This window comes from Panthera leo, chromosome B1, assembly GCF_018350215.1.
Source record: "Panthera leo isolate Ple1 chromosome B1, P.leo_Ple1_pat1.1, whole genome shotgun sequence".
Taxonomy (NCBI): domain Eukaryota; kingdom Metazoa; phylum Chordata; class Mammalia; order Carnivora; family Felidae; genus Panthera; species Panthera leo.
The window spans coordinates 138,890,064-138,909,510 of NC_056682.1; the positions used below are offsets into that span (position 1 = coordinate 138,890,064).

The window sequence follows — 19,447 nt, forward strand, 5'->3', positions numbered from 1 at the left end:
TGAGCTCAAACACTGGCAAGATAGAAGTCAGTCCTCTGGAGAGCCCTCTCAGAAAAGTTGGGGGTTTGGATATACAAACTGACTCCTTCCTCCCTTGGGAGAAACTGAGAATTAGGAGTTTCTTTTTGATCATAAGGTGCTGTGTCAACAGTAAGAATTCTGGTAGAGGGTATCCCAAACCTCTCTACTGGGTTTGGTCAGTCTGGTTTTGCATTTTTCTGGGGTGCAGGGCATTTTATTAGTTCCTGGATTTTTCACAAATTGTTGCTGAATCTATTTGCAAGGGGAGAGAGGGTTCAGAGTTTCTTACTCTGCTATCTTGCTGATGTCACTAATCCAATTATATATTATTCCTGAATTATTTTTAAGTGGCAAAGTACTTGTCAATGAAGAATGGGTTAATGTATATCTCAAACTTAATTCCACTCCCTTTAAGACACCTATATCCAGATCCACACTCTAAATGTTGTCATAACTCCTAACTCTTATTGAATTTTTATTGTCTATTATTATTCTTTGTTACTTAATCTACAATGCTATTTTTACCTCATTGAAGCCTTGAGTTCCTTGGCTCACTCTTTTTATCCTAATTTACAACAACTAATTTCTTTACTTATTCATGATTCACTTGCCAATAATCACAACTTTATTGCTCAATTGACCCTATTTATATTGAAAAATACCAGCTCAAAATTGATTCAAATGTTTGTCTTCTCTGTTTCTCCATATGGTCTTCTGACAACTCTTGCTGAAACAACTCTATCACTGATGTAATTCTAAATTCCAAATTTCTAGCCCCAGTTGGATTTCAGGTGCTGCAGAGCAATTTTTTTACATGTCTCTAGTTATCTTTCTCTATCATTCATTATATTGTTCCTGTCTCCTATTCCTCCACTTTCTTCCTTATTCTCAGAAGATGAGTTATCTCTTACTTCACTAGAAAAATAAAGAACATCAATGGAAACATAATCAATATCCTGTTCCATCAGTAGCAAATTTGTTTATATTGACATTGTCCCCTACCTCCTTCCATTCAACTCGGAGGAATAGGTGCAAAGAAAAAATCATATCCATCTATATTCTAAATTCCATCCCTTAATGCCTCTTTAGTTACTTCAAATAATTATCTAAAATTTTTCTGATATAATCAAATTCAGTTCATCATAAATTTTTCCCCAGAACCAACAAACACACGCTAATGATCCCAACTAAACAAGAAAAGAAAAGAAAGAAGGAAGGAAAGAAAGAAAGGAAGAAAAAAAGAAAATAATAGAAAAGAGAAGAAAAGAAAAGAAGTAGAAAGAAGAGGAATAAGAGAAAGGGAAGAAGAGAAAAGAGATTTAAAAATTTCTCCAAACTCAGATTTTCTCCAGGCTGTCACATTTTTCTCCTAATACTTATAATTAAACCCACCTCCCTTATGCCAATTTACCCCACCCTCTGCTCCATCTCGGTTTTCCCATCTGAGTTGCTAACCCACATTACCTGCTTAATTGTATTTGCTGGGATAAACCATAGACTTCTCAATCTCAACATATCAAAAACTGAATTTTACTCTCTCACCTTCCAAACTTATTTATCTTTGCTGTACTCTTTCTATCTTTTTAAAGATTTTTTTAATGTTTATTTATTTTTGAGAGAGAGAGAGACAGAGACAGGGTGCGAGTGGGGGAGGGGCAGAGAGAGAGGGAGACCCAGAATACGAAGCAGGTTCCAGGCTCTGAGCTGTCAGCACAGAGCCTGACATGGAGTTCAAACTCAGGAACCGCAAAATCATGACCTGAGCCGAAGTCAGACACTTAACATACTGAGCCACCCAAATGTACTTTCTATATTATTAAGTGGCACTCAATAAATGTTTATGGATTAAATAAATCATATATACCCATCTCTACTATTATTATTTATGACCCAATTAATAATATTAATTTCAGTTATTACAGAATTAAAACAAAGATGAAGCAAGAAAAAAATTATTTTAAAAGGAAATTAAGAGAATTGATCTAGAACACTGACCCAGTACTTAGGAAATCTGAACCCTGATGCAATGATTTCAATTTTCTCTCATCTGAAGTCAGAAGTTGAACTGCATATTTCAAAGACTCTTTACAATGTTATGATTATAAAAGCCTCTTTTGATTCGGTGAGTTCTTACACATTATTTTGATTTATGTCTCAGTCAGTGTTCACAACTTAAAAATACAGAACAAATATAGTGTATCCATAATAGATAGAAGAAATTCTGAGGTAACGTATGTAAAATTATTTAAGCTTTTGGAATAAAAGAACAATTTTCCATTTACTCCTTATGATAAGTATATTGGAAATTGGGTATTCTAGTATACAGGTATGAGTGTACTTATACACAACTTATACAAGTAAACTGTGATAATGAAGTGATAAGGGGACCTCATGTATATTTTTGGAAACAATTACCTGTTTGTCATTTATTTTGCATGATAATTGTTGATACCAGAGAAAATATTCTAATGACCTCACAGGGCAACAGAGCTTTGGACCACCAGGGGGAGTAAATTTCAAAGTCATTGTCCAGAATACCTTTTTTGGCCTAGTTTTGTTCACTACCTTCCTTTGAATGAATGGAAGGGACATAGTTATAGAAATTATGAAAACACAAAATGCACAATGTTATTAAAGATTTTAAAAATTGCATTAGAATATATTTAGAGGCAAGCTAAGGTCTTCGGGGTGAATACAGAATAAACATAATGATTGTGACAATTCCAGTCACCAGTATGTAAAGCACAGAGAAAAAATGAAATCGCTACCATGTAAACATGAGATTTGACATCACAGAGAACATATCACTGGAATTGAAGCTATTCTCATCTAAGAGATTTTTCCTATGAATACAATCAACAGTTTATAAAAATTAGAAAGGAGTTTTGTTTCAATCTCTATTAATAATGGACTCTTTCTGGATTTTATATAGTTGGACCAACAGACTTTTACAGTACCTAAGACTTGCATATGGTTATAAAATTAAAACACATTTCATTTGAGATAAAAGGAAAGAAGGTATATTGATAAAATATAATTTGTAGGACAGAGAAATACTCCTATTTAAAGGAAATTTGTAAAAACAGAAAGTTAAAATCCTACCAAACTAGTTTTTGTTAAATCAAAAGATTTTATCAAAACCTAAAAAAATCAGGAGATTTCATATCAACCATGGGGACACTTAAGGGTTAAACACTATTGTTTCCTTTTTTTTTAATCTCTGTATAGACAGCCTATATGTAAGATTGCCTGATAATTTTACTGTCCAAACTAAGATCCTCTTGGAGAAGGTAGGGGTTGCTACTAATAATTGTGCCAAGACAATAAGAATAAGCTCAGATGATGCTGGACAAGCCAAGATGTGTGGTCTCCACACCTACAAATCTAAAAATTTAAATGTTGCTGTTTTAGGGGCGCCTGGGTGACTCAGTTGGTTGAGCGACCAATGTCGGCTCAGGTCATGATCTCATGGTTTGTGAGTTCGAGCCCCGCGTCGAGCTCTGTGCTGACAGCTCAGAGCCCGGAGCCTGCTTCTGATTCTGTGTCTCCCTCTCTCTCTGCCCCTCCTCCACTCATGCTCTGTCTCTCTCGGTCTCAGAAATAAATAAACATTAAAAACATTTAATAAATGTTGCTGTTTTAGAGTTGATTCACCCAATGTTCATGTAAAATGTTTCCAAAGTTCTGCCACAGATTTGCCAAAAATATGATAAAGATGTTTAAACAATGCTAAAACATGTTTTCTTATGGTTGATTTTTAAAAAATTTTATTGCTGTGGAAAAATTACATTATATGGAATCGCAATTGTGGTATAGAGACATGAAATTTAATCTAGCATAATAAATATTCTTGTTATTTTTTTATTTTCCATATAATATCAAATTGGTAAAACATTCTATAATACCTAATTTCTGAAATATCATGTTCCATCTAAAAATATATGTTTGATCAATTATTTTGGTTGGTGAGAATATGAAATCTAAAGTTTAGTTTTTCCATAAGTTAGTTTACTTGGTTAATGTTCACGGCTATACATTGCATCTCTAAATTCAATAAGCTATGTAATAAATGCTCATGCCAGTTGGGAAAATATAGATAATTGTTGGACAACACACTGTAACTATTAAGATAATTGGGAACATTAAAAGCCCCAGTGACAGATAGTCAGAAGGGTCACTCAACTCCAGTCAACACAATTTCAAGCATCTATTTTGTGCCAGGAATGGTCCTAAGTATTTAACAATAAGAAACAAAAAAATAAAAAAACAAAAGAACAGTTCTTACTTTCAAGGAACTCATAGTCTATGGGACATCAAAAAGGTAAACAAAAGATTATAGGAGAGTATGAAAAATCATACAGTAGAAATTTATGTAAGGCACTTTTGGACTGTAAGGGTCAGAAAAGAATATATGTATTGGTCAAATGTATTTCTAGTGAGCGTTTCCTGACAGAAGGCAGTAGAGCCAAGCATTCTAGGTAGAAAGGATAGTAAAAGGTAGATTTTATAAGAACTGAAAAATGTGCATACCTCAGTATTCACCATTATGAGAAATTTTTAGTCGTGCACTGGAAGGTAAGGCAGAAGGTAAATTGCTGTGGGTTTAAAATTAAATATGAAATATGATTCTTAACTGTCTCCTACTAAAAGGCAGAAACTGTGTGTGCCTTCCCTTTGGGGACACAGTGTGCTCAGTGAAAGAAGCATGGAGAGCTAGTAAGGTTGGATCTCCTATCATCTTAAGGCACAGGGGTACAAGGGGGAGCTCACTGCCGGTAGGCCACCATTTTTAATTTTCACTTGTGCAAGAAGACAGATTAGCACCTGTCTGGCATGCTCACCATAGTGCTTTGAACCAAAAGTATTGTGTCAAGTGGATGGACTGGTGGTAGAAAGCACCGAGGGAGAGGTGAATGGAATATAATACCTGATACCTGACTAACTGTAATAGATTCCCTAGGGTAGAGAATAATGTAGCCAATATATTTCTTAGGTCACCACCAGGGAGCAGCTTGTTCTGAGGGACCCTTCTTATAGGCAAAAGTTCTGAGGAAGGATTTCATACCTCTTTCCATAATCCTAAACTGTAAGCTGGCCTCCTCACTGGGGACCCCAGCCCTCTGGCGGGGCATCTCGAATGTTTTACTGCCAGCCCCACGTGGTGGGAAAACAGTGGGTGATAGTAACAGATGAACACATCATCAGATTTCCCCCAAAATAGGACTATGGAAATAGATTTACAAGTTATACAAACTCTTTCTGATTTGTCAATCAGAGCAAGTATAAAAACATTCTGGAGGGGCACCTGGGTGGTTCAGTCGGTTAAGCCTCCGACTTCGGCTCAGGTCACGATCTCGCGGTATGTGAGTTCGAGCCCCGCGTCGGGCTCTGTGCTGACTGCTCGGAGCCTGGAGCCTGTTTCAGATTCTGTGTCTTCCTCTCTCTGACCCTCCCCCTTTCATGCTCTGTCTCTCTCTGTCTCAAAAATAAATAAAAACATTAAAAAAAAAACCACATTCTGGAGCGCCTCTCAGTTACAAAACCTAGAGCGAGAACCTCAAGCTCAAGCAAGAATGCCACCAGGTAGTCCTATAGCAATTGGCCTATATGGCCATTTGTGGTAAAGAGACTGAAGAGGAAACACTTTTCCAAAGCAGAAACTTGAAGCGATGGTGCAGGGATGGAGTGAGGTTCACAGTGAGCCCTCCCTTAATCTCATTCTCTTTCTGATATTATTGAAACAATAGCTGCTAATTTTGCATTGATGTAGTGCTTTATCACTTACAAAGAGCTTTCACTTTATACTCTTGTTTAACGACCAAAACAATCACGTGAAATAGGGTATATATGTATGTACGTGTGTATTATAATAATAATAATAATAATAATTATTATTATTATTATTATTAAATTATTACTTTATAGAAAATAAAATTAGAGCTACAGAATGTTCTAGATATTATGTAGCAAAATCAGCATTCAGCCTGTGATTTTAAGATGATTATTTCATTGTTTGTCTTTACTAACTATTACTCTATGTCAGGTTTATCAGGCTAGGCAACATGCTTATATCCCATGCAAGCAGTACAGATTCTCCCCTGGGAGCAAACCATGAGGAGGAAGGCAAGGAATAAACTCCAAATAGGGAGCTTTTTGAGCCAAATTGTCCCTTTAGGGTAAAAAAAGCAGCTAAAAAGGAGTTATTTCATCTCATGGAGTGTGAAGAGGCACTCTTCTCAAAAAATTGGGCCTAATTCACCACGCGCATTAGAGCAGGATTAGAAACCTCCGAGCTTTGCTTGAGTTCACCAGGCTGGGTGTACGTAGGGTGTGTGTATTGAAATGCAGCGTAGGTTTTCTGACCAAGCCATGGTGATAACTGAAATAAAGCCTTTCTGTGCAGTCTATGTTTGAGAGTCCCCTCTTGGCACACTATAGATATTGTAATGGGTGGATCTTGTAGGAACAATTGCTTGTATCACAGTTATCACCTGAGTGAGACAAAGTGTTCTCTGAAATGAACAGAATCAGAGATCTGGTCCAGGACATCTCTAAATACGTGGCACCGTTCATGGAAATTTTGCCATCTGGATTAAAAAGGTGCTCCCCATGTTAGGTACCATCTGCTGTCTTCCTCCCACCCAATTAGGCCATCTAAGGGGTTCTACTAGGTAAATATTTAAGAAAATAAGGCTTTTGGAGGGTTTCTCACTTCAAAGTCCTTTGTCCAATTTTTCCTGCAGGTTAAGAGGGAAATATTGTCTAGATGCGACATGCTCTAGCAAGGCAAGGAGGTGAGAGAAGTATCTGTGAAGTCATGTTAATTAATTCACTAATTCATTCATTCATTTTTTTAAGAGAATAATAATGGAGAAGATATACTATATATATGTATATGTAGCAAAATCAGCATTAATCCAATAAAATCAGATATACTATATATATCTATATATACAAGATATGCTATATATATATACTATATACATATATGTACATATATATATCAAGCATATATATATATATATATATATATATATATACATATATATATAGTATATATATATATATATATCAAGCACATTTTTACATGTTTGGGATAGAATGAGGAATAACATACAGTTCCTGCCTTATAAGTTCACTAACAGGAGAAAGCAGATAATTCAAGCAATACAAATATGCCTGAAATTCGATGGGAAGACAGAGGAGAGAAACCTTACTCTGACTGAGAGAAGTTCAAAATAGCTCCCTAGATGAAGTGACACGAGGCCTGAATCTTAAATAAGTGATAGGAATTAGCCAGGCAGAGGGATGGCATCAGGGATGGAAAAATGGCCCTCCAACTAGATAAGACATCATGAGGAATCATGCTGTGAGAAGTGTAATGGAGAATGCTGGGGGTAGGGTGGCCAACAATTCAATATCAATTGAACAGAAAGTTCAAGTAGGTGGGTGAGAAACGAGACTGAAGACATACCCAGGAAACAGGTCACAGAAGGCCTTATTTATCACACCAAACAATACTATCTTCATCCTGTAAGCAATGGGAATATCTGAGGATTATAAATAGGAAAGTGGCAGGGAAAGATATGCAGTTTAGATAGACTATCCTGGCAGTGAATGAAGAATGGATTTAAGGAGATGGCAGTAAAGAATGCTAGAATCCAGGTGACCAGTTTAAAGTCTGTTTCATTAATCCAGGCTAGAATTGAAAAGTATTATAGGTTATGGGGTTGCAGAAACATAGACACAATTAGGGTATATATAGCAGACAGCAATTCTAGAAGTCATTACTGAGAAGCATTACAGATGACTCTTAGGTTACCAGCTTGAGGAATCAGATGGATAGTGATACTAGAACTTAGGAATGTTAGAAAAAATGCTTTTTCTGCAAGCCTCCATGAAGAAAAAGAATTTACTTAAATACACCTAGCTTTTTGCTCTACTGATTTGGTGAGAACAAGAATAGTGGACTGTGAATAGTCCTTATGAACTTACACATATCCTAAATGTTTACAAATGCTATATTTTCTTTCTGTATTGGCCCTTATATCATTATATAATGATCTCTCTTTTTGCCTCTTATTATAATCTATATTTTAAACCCCATTTTGTCTGATGTAAGTATAGCCACCTCTGCTTTCTTTTAATTTCCATTTGCATGGAGTATCTTTTTCTATTCCTTCACTTTCAGTCTGTGTGTGTCCTCAAAGCTGAAGTGAATCATTTCTAGGAAACGTATAGTTGGGTCTTGTTTTATTTATTTGTTTGTTTGTTTGTTTATTTATTTATTTATTATCTTGTATTCATTCAGACACTCTAAGTCTTTTATTGGAGAATGTAGTCCATTTACATTTAATTATTGATAGGTCTGGACTTACTAGTGCCATTTTGTTTTCTGGCTGTTTGCAATTCCTCTGTTCTTTTATTGTTTTCTTGCTCTCTTCCTTTGTCATTTGATGATTTTCTGTAGTGGTATGTTTAAATTTCTTCCTCTTTATAATTTTTGTATTTGTTATAGGTTTTTGTTTTGTAGTTACCATGAGGCTTACATAAAACATCTTTTATTTATAGGGTTTATTTTAAGTTGATAAGAACTTAACTTTGAATGCATACAAAATGTTCACATTTACACAATCTCCCCTGTCTCATTTTATGTTTCTGATGTCACAATTTACATTGGATATACAGAAGTGAAAATCCCAAGGAGGAGACAGAGAATTGCATACAGCTGTAGGAGGGGTTAGGATAGGACAGTACCATAAGGACAAAGGGAAATAGAAGGTGTGAAAAAACATAACAAGTAGATCCTTATTACCAAATGCAAGCAAGGAATAAGAAAATGAAGCCAAAACATGATGTTTTTTATTGGTAAATTTCCTTAGGGGAAAGGGGGTAGCATGCATTCAAATTGTAAGATTAAAATTCTGTTCTTTAAAAATAACAAATGTTCTTTGATTTATCATATTCTCTCTATCCTAGAAGGTCTTGGAAACTCAAATTTTGTGAATATAAAATATATGGAGCTATTCCATCAACAAACTCTTCATTCATTTTTACATTTTGAATATTAAGATGCTCTTTCACCTTATTGGCCTTCCTATGAATAGTCACAAAGTCTACATTGTAATTACCATACTTTTCTTTCATATCTGTAGATAGGCTTTTGGAATTATAATTTTTTATTCATGTGATGGGTAAAGACTTTCATTAAAAGGCATGTTAGCATATTGGAAAAGGGAATCTTGGTTTCTAGAGATCAGGTAGAGAAGTTGGGAAGAATACACAGGCGGTAGGTATGTTGTGAGGAATACTGACCACTCCCTTCAGGCTCAGGCTGTGTAATTGTGCTTTGAGGTGAAATGGCTCTGAATGTGTATAAGCCAAAAGAGATGTGCAATTAGAGAATCATATTATAATGAGTATTGTGAAACAAGGTTTAGCAATGTGGAGCTCTGACGGAGCAGCATGTCCCTGGAGGTAAGAATATGGAGATATATTAGCTCCAGGTCATTAAAATGCCTCTCTTAAGTGGACAGGAGTTTTACTAGGCAGATTCATTATCAAGTTTTGATGGTAGTGCTTATCTAGGAAACAGGATCATTTGGTAGATAAGGAAGATGATTTTGAGAAGGTTGAAGTTCGCTGGTAGGTGCCTGGGTTTCAACAGGGATAACTTGCTACATCAGAAAGGTGATTTCTTGGTAATTGAAAATGGTTTTGTGAGTTTGTGTCCCTCAAAGGATAGTAACTAAGACTTATCTCTTGGTAACATGCAGACGTGGTTGGCAGAATTAAATATATCTACTGTGATCTCTACCCTCTGCTGTTGTATCTGCAAATATGTTACACTCTGTGTTAAAAGGGACTTTGCAGATACAACCAAGTTTATAAATTAAAATAGGAGAAAATCCTGGATTATCCAGGAGGGCACAATGTAATCACAAGAGCCCTTAAAAACAGAAGAGGGAGGTACAAGAAGTCAGCGTAATCCAAGGCATGTGAAAGATTTGATGCTCTGTTGCTGGCTGTAAGTTGAAGGCGCAATAGGGACTTCAGTTCTATAATTAGAAGGAACTGGATTCTGGCAACAATCAAAATGGGCTTGGGAGAGTCTTCTTCCCCAGAACATCCAGAAAGGAATCTAGTCTGCTGACAAATTAATCTCAGCCTTGTGAGACCCTGAACTGAGAATCCAGCCATACCATGCTAGACTTCTGACCTACTAACTATGACATAATGAACGAGTATTATTTTAAGCTGTTAAATTTGCGGTAATTTGTTACTCAGCAATAATAAGCGAATATATTAGACATCATGGAAGCTTTGGAGTTACCTTAAGGGAGCGAGCTGGAGAGGAAATAAACATTTATGACAGGATACTGGGATGGACCACAGGGTCAAAATTTATTTTGAATGTTAAAAGGAATGTGACCTCATTTTGTACTCAAGATTGGGGAAGCAGGAATATAAGATATAATTAGAATGTGATCAAGGAGAAATAACAAAAATAACACTGAAACAACATAGACTAAAAGCATTGAGAATCCACATAATAGAAAAACAACCTGAGGCAGAAAGAGAAGCTTAAATGATTCACAGCCTTCTCTGGAAATTTGGTATTTCTGTACATAATGTGGAAAACTATCTCTAAAAAATGTCTGTCTACTTCAACTGTACAGAGCTAAGCCAAGGAAAGAGGTGTTGTTTCTTCTGAGCCAGAACTAAATGGGGGGCAGCTATTTGTTGGGGTCCGTCGTGGTGAGGGTGGGAAGAATCAAAGAGGGAAAACATTAAGGAGAAAGAATTAGAACCGCTCATCCAGCTATCTCTCTTTAGCTGACACGTCTCTGTCTGAAGGTCTTCTTCATTTAAATAGTAAGTGAGATCATTAACTTATACTTGTTCCATAAATTCTTACACCAAAACCCTTTGCACTACATTACAATGCTATGCCATATTTTCCTTTGCAACTGATTCTGCTTCTCCTTCCTTTGCCAGTTTTTAAGAGTGAAACAGTAGAAACAATGTCTTATCATGTTTATGAATCATGATTTGATGGGTATGAGTCATCAGCAAGTGATACCACTATCCACCTAGTCACCTAAGCTAGGAATGTGGGTCATCTCAAGCTTTTCCCTCTCCCTCACCATGCATCCCGTCTTTCATCAAGTCTTAGAGATTCTACCTCCTAATCTCTGTTTATCTGCTTCCCTCCAAATGCTGCATCATACACCAATTCATACCTGAATTAATACAATAGCTTTACAATCAGCTCCCCCTTTTGTCTTCATCCCCTCTCAGCCTTCATCCCCTTGCAATTACGATTATCTTTTAAAATATCAGATATTACATCCCTGTTTAAAATATTTCCCTAACACCAGTGGCTTTCTAAACACATTCTGTAGCTCAGCATACAAATTCTCCAAAACCTGGAAGCTGCCTCTCAGGCCACCCCGTGCATTCCCAACCCCAGATTTCTCTTGGGCTTTCCCCACTACGTGCTGGAGGCGAGGTGGATGGGGGGGATGGGTTAAATGGGTGATAGGCATTAAGGAGGGCACTTTTCGCGATGAGCATTGGGTGTCACGTGTAAGAGATAAATCACTAGGTTCTACTCCTGAAGGCAAGACGACACGTATGTTAACTAACTTGAATTTAAATAAAACAAAAACATAAACAAAAATAACACGTCATTTCAGGCCCTGCCAGGGTCTCCCTGTAAGACATCCTGTTTTCTTTGCGTAGATTGCCCTCTCCACATTTATTTTTTTTCTATCTAGCCAAGTCCTACTCAGTCTTCAAATCTCATATCACACATTATCTCCCATGGGAACCTGTGACCCTCAGCTAGCCTAATTTACATTCCAGTGTCTGGGATAAATAGATATTCTACCATAGAAACTGAAGCTCTGTCCTGTAAGAATTGATGTACTATTCTGCTTCTCAGCTGAGTTAAGGGTAGAAACCAGGCTTTATCTGATTATTCCTAGAGCAGTACCTGGCACTCGTTTAGTTCTAACAAATGTTCAGATTATTCCTCTGCTATCCTGAGACTGCCATGAGGGGTGTGACTTGATATTCATCTTCAGAATCAGCTTCTCTCCTGCTCTTGTGTCTGCTTTCACCTTCTTTCTCCTCTAGTCTTCTGCTATGCTAAAAGCTTGGGGGTGAGGACACTTACATTAGTACAAAATAGTTTGTCTCTTCTTCCATTTGCCAACACCATGTTTCTCTAATTGTGGGGTATCTGCTCTGTCACTATAAGAGGAGATATTTTTGAGTAGACAGTGAGGCAGTGTCTTGAATCTCCTTCAACCATATCATATACTCAGCAACCTCTTGTTTGTACAAAGCATAACTCCCTTGTCAGTATGATGGACAGATTAAACACCCCACTGGAAGTGGAATAGCAGAGAACACACTGCACTTAAAAATCCATTGTTTCACCCTTAAGAAGCTGGTAAGATATGCCAGCTTGATAATACATGATAACAAACATAAAAAGGTAAACCAGCAATATTTTGTTCGGGACTAACAGAGGAAGAAGTTTAAGAGAGAATATGTGCCATAAAAAACCTTCAATTATAAAATTCTCTTATAAAGTAATTTAAAACATTTCAATGGTCCTAACTAAATATGGGGAGAGGACAGAAATAGATAGACCACAGAAAGTAAATAATAGCCAACAAATAATTGAAATGAGGATAAGCTTTGCTAATGGTAAAAGAAATTTGAGTAGGGGCACCTCGGTGGCTCATTTGGTTATGGGCCCCACTTCAGCTCAGGACATGATCTCACAGTTCATGAGTTTGAGCCCCTCGTCGGGCTCTGTGCTGACAGCTCAGAGCCTGGAGCCTGCTTCTGATTCTGTGTTTCCCTCTCTCTTTGCCCCTCCCCCACTCTGTCTCTTTGTCTCCCCAAAATAAATAAATAAACATTAAAAAAAAGCAATCTGAGTAAAATGAAATGTTTTTGTCTTTCAAAGTGAGGAACAATTAAAAAGCCTAGGGGCGCTTGGGTGGCTCAGTTGGTTAAGTGGCCCGCTTAGGCTCAGGTCATGATCTCATGGTCCACGAGTTTGAGTTCCAGCCCCGCAACAGGTTCTGTGCTGACAGCTCAGAGCCTGGAGCCTGCTTCTGACTCTGTGTCTCCCTCTCTCTTTTCCCCGCTCACATTTTCTCTCTCTTTCTCTCTCTCAATAAATAAAGAAACACAAATAAATAAACATTAAAAAATATATTTAAAAAAAAGCCTACCAGCTAGGGAACCATAAGATAAGCATGCTCATTGATAGCTCATGGGAGTGCAACTTACTCATTTTTGGAAAGCAGTTTGACAACATGCATAACAAGCCTGATAACTATTCCTGTTACTTGACCCTGCAATCCCACTTGCAAGAATTATAGACAGAGATATACACACATAAAGACTCTTCACAGGATCATTTATAATGGTGATGGTTTGAAATTCGCCAAACTCCCATTCTAGGCAATCAGAAGTCAGGATTCTGATTTAAATTGGGTCTGCAACAAGCAGTAGCAACGACGAGTTAGTAGTGGGAAAAGGCTGACTGGGAGGTGGAACTTGGGAAGAATACTCGTTTTTAAACAGCGGATGTTGTGTTCCTTTCTTGAATAGCAAAATCAAATTTGTGGGCCACAGCCAGAATGAAAGTATGGAATAGCATAGAATACAATGGAAAATATCAGAAGGCACTTCACCGGGAAGGTGAACAAAAGTTTCACAAAATACTTATTTAGTGTATTTATTTAGAGACTCAGTTCACCCCTTATTCCCCTTTTAAAAAATGTATTGTGGAATATTTCAAACATACCTAAAAGAAGAGAGACTAATGAATCCCCATGGGCCCATTTGCAGCTTCAACAATTCTTCACAAAGGGCCCATTGGAATCATCTCTTTCCTCCCACAAACTCATTCCCATCAACTAGATTATTTTATGTCAAGTCTCAGACATCATATCTTTTCATCCAAAAAAGAACTTCAGTGTGGATTGTGTGGTTTTGTGATATAATAAGAAATATATATCTGGTCTTCATCCTGTTCGAGGCACTGAGCTCCTAAAACCCTTGTAATTTCCTGAGTGACAGGTTGAGAGGAGCGTCTGTTCTTCACAATGAGTTCCTTCCAACCACGCCTGAGTTTATGCCAATGAGGCGACTCTTGGTGGGGCCTTAGATAGCTTCAGGATAGGAGCTGGTTGTCACAGGAAACAACCATGTGATTTGCGAGTTAGAACCTTCAGCCTGACCCTCCCATCTCTGTAGAGGGGAGAGGGGCTAGAGGGCTAGAGATGGAGTTAATCGCCAATCTTTCATACGTATGTAACGAGACCTCTATAAAAACCTGAAACAATTGGGTTTGGAGAGATTCTGGGCCAGTGAACACATTTGCATTTCATGAAGATGGTGTACCCCAAATTCCATGGGAACAGAAGCTCCTGTGCTCACAGCCTCCCAGACATCACCCTATGAACCTCTTTCTTGGCTGTTAATCTGTATTTTTATAATATTTTTTTTATAAAAGCCCTGTAAGCATAAGTAAATATGTCCTTGAGTTTTGTGGGCTGTTCAAGCAAATCATCAAACCCGAGGGTGGTGGTGGTGTGGGAACTCTTGACTTTGTAGCCACTGGACAAAAGAGTGGGCATCCCTGAGATCCATTACTTGCAACTGGCATCTGAAGTAAGGGCAGAGTTGTGGGACTGAGCCTTTCAGAAGTGTCGTGAGCAGAGTCAACAATCTTCCTTTAATCTTTCAAAGATCACTTTTAAAACTGTAACCACATTTTATTATCATGCCTTAAAATTGTAATTCTGTAGTATCACCAAGTACCCAGTTGGTACTCAAAGTTCACCAACTGTCCCATTTATTTCTTTTCAAGTGTGGTTTGCTCAACTCAAAATCTAAACAAGATCCATATTTTGTAGGAGTCCTGAGATGTCAATCAATGGAGGACAAAGAGCCCTCGCATGCACTGAGATGATTTCGAACCAATGTGAGGTAAATGACCAAAGAACAGCATAAAAATAAGATACTGACAGCTCTTGTAATTGATGTTCATGTAGAATTTTCAGAGAGAAGATAAAGTGCTTAGACTGTAATAAGATTCAGAGTTGCATATATACAGTAAGAGAGCAAATGCATTCATGAACACACCTACATGTGCAGTTGATCACTTGCCAGTCCTTGTCACTTTTGAAGAAACTTCTCCCTTCTTATGATATCACAGAGAAAAGGGGCAAAGATGTTCCTGAATCTTGGTTTCCTGGCACTGAGAGCAGCATACATACACTATATGCTGTTTTCTGTATATCCTGAGAGCGAAAGTAAAGGGTGAAAAAAGACAGTGGTCAGTGTGGTGACAGGGTCACAGCTTGGGACTCAGTTGGATGCAACTCCAACTCCCCATACTGGGGGGAAGCCTGAGAGTGTCGGTAAGCCCCCATCCCTACCTGGCTGGGGTCAAACTGTTCTTTAGCAGAAGTTCTTTGAAGGCAAAGCCCACAGCAACCATGAAGGAAACCCTCCTTGAGTTAGTGATTTGTTTTTTCCTTGGGAGAAGGTTTTTTTAAGGAAAATGTAAATGTTTTGCAGCTTTTGTCTTTGTTTAGAAAGTAGCAGGCAAGCAGCTGATTAGACAACATACATCTGACCTACAGTCACTGACCTGGTGAGCACACAATTTTGCCCAATAGCCAATCTCCTATCTCTTTAATATATATTTGTGTGTATGTGTGTATGTTACATATATGTATATTATATATGCTATATTTATATACCTATGAAATTTATATTTATAATATTTAAAATATACTTATAAAATTTTATAATCATAATATTTCTTTACAGTTTTTTCTTTTTGAGAGAGAGAGAGAGAGAGAGAGAGAGAGAGAGAGAGAGAATGAGTAGGAAAGGGGCAGAGAGAAGGAAAGAGAGAATCCCAAGCAGGTTCTACACTTACAGTGTGGGTTCGACACAGGCAGGGCTGAATCTCACAAACCGTGAGATCATGACCTGAGCCCAAATCAAGAGCTACCCAGGAGCCTCTATATTCATAATATTTTAACATTTATAACACTTTAAGATTTTGAGTTGGGAACTTAGGAGGGATTTCAATTTTCTCTCTTATACTTCATACTCTTCTACAGTTTACATATTTTCCACAAGAGTAGGCATAACTTTTAAATCCAAAAAGAGCAAAAGTGTTTCTTTTATTTATTTTTTTTAAATGTTTTTTTTATCTATTTTTGAGACAGAGAGAGACAGAGCATGAACAGCAGAGGGGCAGAGAGAGAGGGAGACACAGAATCCAAAGCAGGCTCCAGGCTCTGAGCTGTCAGCACAGAGCCCGACGTGGGGCTCGAACTCACGGAGTGTGAGATCATGACCTGAGCTGAAGTCGGACGCTTAACTGACTGAGCCATCCAGGTGCCCCAAAAGTGTTTCTTTTTAAATGGAGGAACTAGAAAATCCTTTGCTATAAGATGTGTATCCAGTAGATAAATAAAATACTAGGTTTTCTTTTGGCTCTAAACATCTGTCTGTGATATGCTTTGTAAGATTACATGAAAAACCTTGGGGTAGAAACTGGGGTCAATTTTGAGAAACAGTAACCTTTAGGTTTTTATCTAGGATAGTAAGAATACACATGAAATCCACCTATGAATAGTTAATCTATTGTGCTTTCAAGAACAATATTTATAATTACCCCTCAAGTTCTGAGTCATGAAATCATAAAAAAAAACAATTGTGTCTGTTTCCTTACCTTTTATAATTCACAAGTAAAACTGAGAGTGTATCTGCCAACTGTATATCTCAAAAAATCTGTGCTATTCACAAGTATACAAAATAATAACAGTCATTCTTCAAAAATAGTAAGCAAAGCTGGCTATCTTGTAAAAAGAACGTCATCACTGCTAATGTTAGAAAAAATGACCTCCTTGAAAAATCTCATCTTTTCTTGTTGTTTTAGTTACTGTTTATATGTTAAAAGTTCCATATATATTTCCCTGCCCAGTCATCTCAGAGATTCAGATGTACCTATCTATCCATGGTGTTCTAGATATTCCACACCATTTTATTTTTTTTATTTTTTATTTTTTATTTTTTTTTATTTAAAAAAAATTTTTTTAACGTTTATTTATTTTTGAGACAGAGAGAGATAGAGCATGAACGGGGGAGGGTCAGAGAGAGAGGGAGACACAGAATCTGAAACAGGCTCCAGGCTCTGAGCTGTCAGCACAGAGCCCGACGCGGGGCTCGAACCCATGAACTGTGAGATCATGACCTGAGCTGAAGTCGGACGCTTAGCCGACTGAGCCACTCAGGCGCCCCTCCACACCATTTTAAATGCAACCTGCGCATGGGGCGCCTGGGTGGCGCAGTCGGTTAAGCGTCCGACTTCAGCCAGGTCACGATCTCACGGTCCCTGAGTTCGAGCCCCGCGTCGGGCTCTGGGCTGATGGCTCGGAGCCTGGAGCCTGTTTCCGATTCTGTGTCTCCCTCTCTCTCTGCCCCTCCCCCGTTCATGCTCTGTCTCTCTCTGTCCCAAAAATAAATAAAAAACGTTGAAAAAAAAAATTAAAAAAAAAAAATAATAAATGCAACCTGCGCAGAACTGATCTTGATCTTCTCCCTGAGCTACCATCACCTTGAATTTTCTATCTTATGTTTGCCAATTCCTGTTTATTGAGACACCCCTGACTTTGACTTGGAATCATGTTCACTTCTTCCCTGTCCTTACAGCCCATTTACATACATTGCTGCCAATTTCCCTCCGTAAGTATTTGTCCCATTGGGCAGGCCCCTTATCACTTGTCCCTCCACCACGACCCTAATCCAGGTCCTGAGCAGCAGCTTGTTTGTCTCCTTGCCTCCTGTTTTATATCTATTCAATCCATCTTCCTCACAGCCTCCAGGGGTGTTTCTCACACATGGATTTAACCATGCAAATCCCTTTCAATGACTCATTATCACTTATAGCAGAAATTCCAACCTTCTTAATTTGGTTTGCATGGCCCTTCATGTTCTACTGCTTTGTGTTTGAGGTTTATGCTGTAGCAACCCTGAACTGCTAATAGTTGCTTTTTTATAGATCACGTTATTTTTTTTTTTTCAGTTTTATGCCTTTGTTCATGCTGTCCCCTTGGCTTAAATCCTATTTCCTTATCGTCCATGCTTGGAAATGCCTACACATTCCATACGAATAAGTTCTGTCAGCACCTCTTCTGGTTAGTCTTGCCTTTCTCCCACCCGAATTCCCTCTACAGTTTCCTTTATACTTGGATATGCCCTGGGTAAATCTAGATCACCGTATTTCCAAATTGTTTTATGATTATCTCTCTATGTTGATTATCTCTCTATGTTCCTTGAAGAAAGGAATTGAGTCCTATTTTATCTTTCATAGAATCACCTAACACTATGCCCAATGCATAATAGGTTTACAAATAGAAATTTAGAAAATAAAGTAATAAATCACGTGTGGGAGGGTATACTCACTTCCTGGGGATTAAGGATATGATTTTGGGTTTGGTGCTTGTCTTTGTCAATTAACAGAGGGGGAAACTGTCACAAATATTTAGACTCAAGGGAGGCAAATATACCTACAGGAAATAAGAAAATGGTTGTTAATTCATGGGGAACAGAATTAGTTAATAGAAGGAATTTGTATTTTTCATAAGGATTTGGTCGAGTACCCTTCAATAAGAAAATAATATTTTATTAGTAAATTGGATTTTTAATTTCAGTCGTATTTAGAAAATCAGCCACAGGCCAAAATAGAAGTCTTCATCCTTATTTAACAACACCTCAGACCTTCCTTTCTTGAATCCCCCCAAGTGCCCCCTGCCAAAGTAGTAGAAAATGAGGTGAGAGTTCACCCCCTGCTGCAGAGAGAAGTCATAGGCATTCAGGAGACTTCTTGAGATCATTAGTAAGCAACAAAAAGAAACTGGAGGTCGAGGCATCACTATTTTGTAGTAAAAGGTCACATATCAAAGGACAGTCTGGCTCAGAGACATCACATGGAAAGGAGCTAAAAGGAAAATGTAATACAGGAAGCAAAAGTAGGAGAAAAAGTTAGAATTTTGAGGATAAGAGAGCGTCCATGTGGCATACCCTCTCAAGACCTAAGGACACGGTGTGAAGACTTCAGTCATGAGTCTTGGCCCCTTCTGTGGTACAAAGAAACAGGATAGGTGATGACAGTACAATCTAGCTAGAACCCTTCACGACCCCACTCCCATTGCTTAGTTTAGCTTTGGTTCAATTTGGTTCAGCCAGGAAATGCTTCCATCTCCAACAGGATCCAGTATGTATTCAATGGAAGGAAGATAGATGAGTCATGGGTAGACTGAAGAGCTAGTTACCTGGCTCCATATTAGTCTCTGGGTATTTACCAATCCTC

At 37.8% G+C, this 19,447-nt stretch overlaps 1 protein-coding gene across 4 annotated transcripts in view; it reads right to left on the minus strand.

Moving 5' to 3' along the window:
• Positions 1-19,447, minus strand: part of CFAP299 (cilia and flagella associated protein 299) — a 615,622-nt gene that overhangs the window by 35,424 nt on the left and 560,751 nt on the right. Inside the window, exon 5 of one of the 4 annotated variants that reach the window (XR_006201860.1) lies at positions 15,199-15,356. The exons of the other annotated variants lie outside the window; for them this stretch is intronic. The gene's annotated coding sequence lies outside the window, so the exon portion shown is untranslated. The remainder of the gene's footprint in view (positions 1-15,198; positions 15,357-19,447) is intronic. 4 annotated transcript variants of the gene reach the window in all.